Raw genomic sequence first — 7028 nt, 5'->3', positions numbered from 1 at the left:
AAATTTTAGCCTAACATGTTCTTAAAATCTATGTTCTTATACGCGGGTTTTTACTGTACCTCTATAATTGCCGCACTGCCGTCTGTCACCTTTCTTGAACAGGGTTGTGATGTTAGAATCAATCAAGTCAGAGGGAATCTCCTTTGTTGTCCAGAAGATGCGAAAGAGTACAAGTAGGAAAGCTCTCAAACGAAAACCATTTACGTAATAATGGGAAAACCCTTAAATGGAAAACCCATTAAATGGGGAAACCATTCACGTAATGACCACACACACGCTGCTACATTAGTTGGTTTTTCACGCACGAATCAATAGTTTATGTATAAATGATTATCTGTATACTCACACATACTGGCAAGCACTTCCAAATTCGAGCTTAAAGTGCTTGTATAATATAATTTCTCTAAGAATGCACTACATACTCGCTAGGTGGCGCTAGTAGATTACGCGCTCATTATTCTAACATTTCTACAAGCGAAAACTACGTGCATGCTTTATTTGTTGTAAATATTTACATTATAAGGGTAACGAGGGCAAGAGTTAGCGTTAGAGCTAGGGTTAGGCTTGGGTTCAAGGTTGGGATTGAATATTGTTATAAAATGTCTCTATGAATACACAGCGCACTCGCTAGGTGGTGCTAGTAAATCATATGAAAGACTGAAAGTGCCTGTATATTATACTACAGTACAAAATCTATTATCTGAAATTCTGAAAACCGAAAAGCTACGAAAACCAAGTTTTTTCGTGGAGGTCGTCTGCACACCAAAGCTCGCGTTTGGCTGCACAAGGTTCACTGCAGAAATATTAATGTGTTTGGCATTACTCATACATATACTGTTTTGGTACAGCACTTGTGTAATGAATCAGATATCATGAGAGCGGAAATTAATATTGAAATGTAGGAATAGGGAGCATAGGCGATAGTGGCACGAGTATTAGAGAAATTAGTTAGAAGGGACAACGCTTAGAAGATTGGTAATTATGCCAACTGCAGATGTTGCAAATAGTACCTGGCCACGGAAGGCATTAGATATACATTAGATATAGATTAAAGGTACATTACATACGGAAGACGAGCACGCAGTAGTCTGGGCTAAGATAAGTAGCCACGAAGCAACGCATGCAGAATAAAAGTAACCAGGGACATTTTGGCAGCCAGCCAGAGGCAGTCCAAACTGACGTTAGATAGACTCGGTGGTCACTTGTCATAGGAATGTCCGACGCCGAACCAATAGGGGTGATGGCCGAAGCGGCCGGCGAGGCGAGAAGGGACGCGCCGGACGGTAAGGGCACGCCCATGGATATAAAAGGGGATGCGGAGAGAGAACGTGGCCCTTTATAAGGACAAAGTGCTGTGCGAAATAAAACAACGTTTTCCCTGTGACAATCCTACTGTTCGCTTCATAACCGACTTGAATTTATTCACCGCTACAATAGCTTTATCGCACCTGTCATTTCACGTTGACTCTCCCGATGAACTCATGTCTACCTGCCATCCGGTCCCGCGACCCTGGCTCGGTCACGTAGTCCCAACTGCTGAGGAGGAAAGAGAAGAGGAGGAGGAGGAAGGGGGGCAGTTTCCAAGCACTCCACGAGAAATGTGAATACATGACATGATTATTGGCAGCCACCTTCCCAAAACACATTTTGGCACGTGGCTTTACGCTGCCCCAAAAGACGCGCACACACACACGCACGCACGCGCGGACGGATGCGCGCACGTACACACACAGACACACACACACACACACACACACACACACACACACACACATACACACACACACACACACACACACACACACACACACACTAACATATACGTGAAAGCATGAATGGATGGATGGTTGCATGGATTGATAGATAGATTGATTGATAGGTAGATAGGTAGATTGATAGATAGAAAGATTGATTGATTGATAGATACACAGATAGATAGATAGATAGATAGATTGATTGACTGACCATTCTTAATTCTGTGTACACACAAGATTTATATCTCAATAAATGCTTAAAATGATATTAAATATATTGTAGGTTGGGCATTCGTGTACGTAGTTCGTTCTGAAGAATATAAAACGCGAGCTATAACGAACTTCAGCAGTGAACCCGATTCCTGCAAACTTTTAAATTATTACGGTTAGCAATGGCAGAAGAAAAAAGGAAAGGAGACCGACCGTGTCCCATGCGAAATTCTAGAATAACTCTATTTGCATCGCTATGGCAACGGCATTGCCGTGAAAGATTTATTGATTACAAGTAGATCGCTGCCATGTAAAGTGTGCAAGTACTTCATTATCAAAACATGAATCCAAGACAAATATATTGCATGTAGAAATTTTTTGAAATTACACGAAAATCTATCATTCATTTATTTGAAAAATACATATTAATTTCATACCGGCAATTCATTAAGTACTTGTGATATCACAATAATTTACAGCAAGTGATACATAAATAAATAAATAAATAAAAGTATGAATAATTGAATGAATAAATAAATGTAATAAATGAACTAATTATTAATGAATTAATGCACAGTCACTGACAGCTGAAGGTTTGAAAGCTGCATTCAGTCCGTAATTTCTAACCGGTTTTATTTATCGCAGGTGTCAGACAGTTGGTTCCAAGCTTTAATAAACATGCTTTTGATAAATGCTACATCTTCAGGCTTTGCTTCACTGACCGACTCCTCCATCTTCTCCCACAGCTCCTCAGCGCTGAGCTTTATAAGTCCGCTCTCACTCACCACCGGACCACTATCAAGACGTCCCAGTAACCCATCCACGTGCCGCTCACGCAAATACGCGACCGGCACGTATGCGATTGTTTTACCGCAGTCCTCGGCCAAAACATTGTAATTATCAATATAAGGATGCGGCATGTTGCGATTATTTGTACACGATTGTACATGCTCAAATATTTTACGCACGATTACTGGGAACGGCAACGGCTTCGCTGGGTTGAGTGATGCGACATGAAGCAGAGCAAGTTTTAGAAGATAGGAGTCAATCAGTTTCCTAGGCATAAAGCGGGTGGCGATATACAGCTGAATAACGTCTATGATACTTCTACGTAAATATAAAAGGCCAGTGTCTGCAAGCATCTCATTCTTATTCGATTTAATATTTCCACACTTATAATAACAATCATGTACTCGTAGATCAAGAAATGCCTTTGCTGTGATGAGAGCCTGGCGATAAACTGGATGGAAACTTATGATCATATTGCTTTCCGCTACTGCCGTACAGACAGACCAGCACGTATCTGAGTCCACGCGAGGCTTGGGTACCACGTGGTAGTGGTCATAAGGAAAGTTTGTTGCGCCAGCTGGCTTGCCCGAGATTCGTACTCCCGGTGTGCAATCTACCGATATAGGTAGAAATTTAAAATGTCCGCCGCCAACAAATATCATATCAAATTGAGTGCACACTTTGTTCCATGCCAAAATATGTGACCTTTGTGTTTTGAATAAATGCTCTCCGTTTTTCATGACATTCGATACAGCCCGGCACAATAGCTGAACAAATTCTTCCTTTAGATTTACCGAAATATGCTGGTCTGAGTTTTCCTCGCGAATTGTTACAAAGCCAGCTGTATTAGATTTTGTGTTTTCAATAATTAATTTTTTTCGATATCTATCGATTTCGAATAGGAAGTCGTATTCGTCCGGCAGACCAGCTTTTGTGCGGTTGGCCGTGCTGCCTATCAGAATGGGCGTGCAGGAGAAGTCACTGTCTAAGACTTTCATCTCCTTGCAGACTCGCTTCATCAGGTCTAGCACGGCGTCCCGCATTTGATCGCATTCCCCCTGATGTTCTAATCTTCCTAAGCCTGGCGTCTCCCATATATCAGACAGTGACGTCACACCACTGACATTACAGGGTGATATCTTACGTTCTATGTCACAATAACAATTGTCGGGCAGCTCACTGACAAAGTATTGGTGCTGCAGTATAGCGCCGGCGGATTCTCTATAGCCGTCGTTGATGGTGACCTTACGGGCGCGATCTACGGCCGCCTGGTACGCTGTTTGCAAGTCCTCAGGATTCCACGCCCTTATTTTATCCAATAATTCCGTCACAATGCGTGCGTGACCGCCGTGGGCAGCACACGTCAACACCGTGCAGCCACCGTTACTGCGAATCTCCTCCACACGCGCTCCTGCTGCTAGTAGCTTCATGACACACGACGTATGACCTCTCTGGGCAGCACACAACAACGCCGTCCAGCCATTCTCGCTCGCGTGTTCTATGTCAGCGCCCGCACCTAATAACGCTGTGACCATATCCGTATTACCTTGACCAGCTGCTTCCATTACTGCGGTCCAGCCATTTACATCCGCGTGGTCTATGTTAGCGCCCGCACCTAATAACGCTGTGACCGTATCCGTATGACGGCTAAGAGCTGCTGCCATTACTGCGGTCTTGCCATTCTCGTCCACGTGTTCTATGTTAGCGCCCGCACCTAATAACGCTGTGACCATATCCGTATGACCGGTAGCAACTGCTACCATTAGTGCGGTCAAGCCATTCACGCAGGCGTGTTCTATGTTAGCGTCCGCACCTAATAACGCTGTGACCGTATCCGTATGACCTTTACCACTTGCTGCTATTACTGCGGTAAAGCCATCATCGTTCGCGTGTTCTATGTTAGCGCCTGCACCTAATAACGCTGTGACCGTATCCGTATGACCGTTATTAGCTGCTGCTATTACTGCGGTGCTGCCAATCACGTCCGCGTGTTCTATGTTAGCGCCCGCACCTAATAACGCTGTGACCGTATCCGTATGACCGTTACCAGCTGCTACTATTACTGCGGTGTAGCCATCATCGTTTCCGTGTTCTATGTTAGCGCCTGCACCTAATAACGCAGTGACCGTATCCGTATGACCGTTAGCAGCTGCTAGTATTACTGCGGTCAGGCCATCTACGCCCGCGTGTTCTATGTTAGCGCCTGCACCTAATAATGCTGTGACCGTATCCGTATGACCGTTAACAGCTGCCACCATCACTGCGGTCCCGCCATTCACGGTCGCGTGCTCTATGTTAGCGCCTGCAACTAATAACGCTGTGACCGTATTTGTGTGACCGCTAGCCGCTGCTACTGTTACTGCGGTCCAGCCATTCACGTTCGCGTGTTCTATGTTAGCGCCCACACTTAATAACGCTGTGACCGTATCCGTATGACCGTTAACAGCTGCTTCTATTACTGCGGTCCTGCCATTCACGCCCGCGTGTTCTATGTTAGCGCCCGCACCTAATAACGCTGTGACCGTATCCGTATGACCGTTAACAGCTGCTGCTATTACTGCGGTCCTGCCATTCACGCTCGCGTGTTCTATGTTAGCGCCCGCACCTAATAACGCTGTGACCGTATCCGTATGACCGTTAATAGCTGCTGCTATTACTGCGGTCCTGCCATTCACGCTCGCGTGTTCTATGTTAGCGCCCGCACCTAATAACGCTGTGACCGTATCCGTATGACCGTTAATAGCTGCTGCTATTACTGCGGTCCTGCCATTCACGCTCGCGTGTTCTATGTTAGCGCCCGCATTTAATAACGCTGTGACCGTATCCGTATGACCGTTAATAGCTGCTGCTATTACTGCGGTCCTGCCATTCACGCTCGCGTGTTCTATGTTAGCGCCTGCACCTAATAACGCTGTGACCGTATCCGTATGACCGTTAATAGCTGCTGCTATTACTGCGGTCCTGCCATTCACGCTCGCGTGTTCTATGTTAGCGCCTGCACNACTCTCTCTCTCTCTCTCACTCTCTCTCTCTCTCTCGCTCTCGCGCGCTCTCTCTCTCTCTCCCTCTCTCTGTTTCTCTCTCTCCACCCCCTGCACACAGAATAAATTTCTGTGTGTCTCTCTCTCTCTCCTTCACTCCCTCAGCCCACGTCCCTCCTTATTCACCCACCTCCATTCCCTACTTCCTCCTCCTCCTTCCCCCTTACCAATGCTTCCCCCCCATAACCCACCACTCCCCCATGATCACCTCGTGTGACGTCATGGAAACGATGGCTTGACGTCGTCGCGAATTATTCCGATTTACAATGTTTGGCTTTAATCTTTATCATCTCATTCTTTATTACTTTGCGCAGCACTCTTTCGGAGGATACTTGATAACCGACGCTCTGGAAAAAAGCAAGTTGTAGAGATGATCACACTGTAGAGGGAAGGATGTGAGCGGATGGGAGGGAAAGGGGAGGGACGAGGGTTATCACACTGTGGAGGGAAGAGGGAGGGGAGGGGAGGGAAAGAGGAGGGACGAGGGTTATCGCCCTTATTGTCATCAGGATTTTCGCAGATGAGAAGTTAGTAGTGCTTACCTGGCAGTTAATTAGCATGACAATGACTCGGATCATGCGATCCTTTCTCTTTAGGTCGCTGTATGTTGATGCTTAGCATAAATCGTTAACAATAAGATGCAATTGTCAAAGAACGCAGCACGTGTTGGAAGGCATGGGAAGAGAACCGTAGCAGGGCGGAGGAAAGAGACCGGACAAGATAAAGGAACAGGAGGTAGAGACAGAGAAGGAGATGGATGCGTGCGAAATGGGGAGAAAGGCAAGAGGAAAAGTAGAGGAGGTAAAGGAGGTGGAGAACTATGAGGAAGAGGAATTAACAGTAGAGAAGTCGTTGGAGAGGGAGAAAGAAGAGGAGGCAAAGAAGGAGAAATAGAAGAAACTCAGCGGAGTGGAGAAAAAAAAGAGGCAGAGACAAAACTCCAAAGATGAGAAGGCGAAGGAAGCAGAGAAAGGATGCGAAGAAGAGTTGGTAGAAGGAGGGGAACTACGACACACGTGACACGTACCATGAGTTCGTGCATCAGGCAGCCAGCGGTGCGAGACTGCAGGCCGACGGTAGCGATGGTGCTGCGAACATAGGTCTCCGCCGTCGGACAGCCCGCTCTCACATCCCTCTGTAACGTCATGTTGGTTGACACGAATCCCGGCGTCACCACCTGCAACGATCGAAACGACAATGTAATTATTCCGGTAGTTAAAGCTATATTTGCGAG

At 46.1% G+C, this 7028-nt stretch overlaps 1 long non-coding RNA gene across 1 annotated transcript; it reads right to left on the bottom strand.

Moving 5' to 3' along the window:
* Positions 1–5860: 5860 nt before the first annotated feature.
* Positions 5861–6972, bottom strand: LOC106815879. The gene is made up of 2 exons (XR_001394801.1): positions 6822–6972; positions 5861–6141 (listed from the first exon to the last, which is right to left on the bottom strand). It is a non-coding gene; the product is annotated as an uncharacterized LOC106815879 (long non-coding RNA).
* Between the last annotated feature and the right edge of the window lie 56 nt (positions 6973–7028).

The sequence above is a fragment of the Priapulus caudatus genome, unplaced genomic scaffold, assembly GCF_000485595.1.
Source record: "Priapulus caudatus unplaced genomic scaffold, Priapulus_caudatus-5.0.1 Scaffold1225, whole genome shotgun sequence".
Classification (NCBI taxonomy): domain Eukaryota; kingdom Metazoa; phylum Priapulida; class Priapulimorpha; order Priapulimorphida; family Priapulidae; genus Priapulus; species Priapulus caudatus.
Note: the sequence above shows the minus strand (reverse complement) of the source record. Positions and strands in the feature narration are given on the sequence as shown.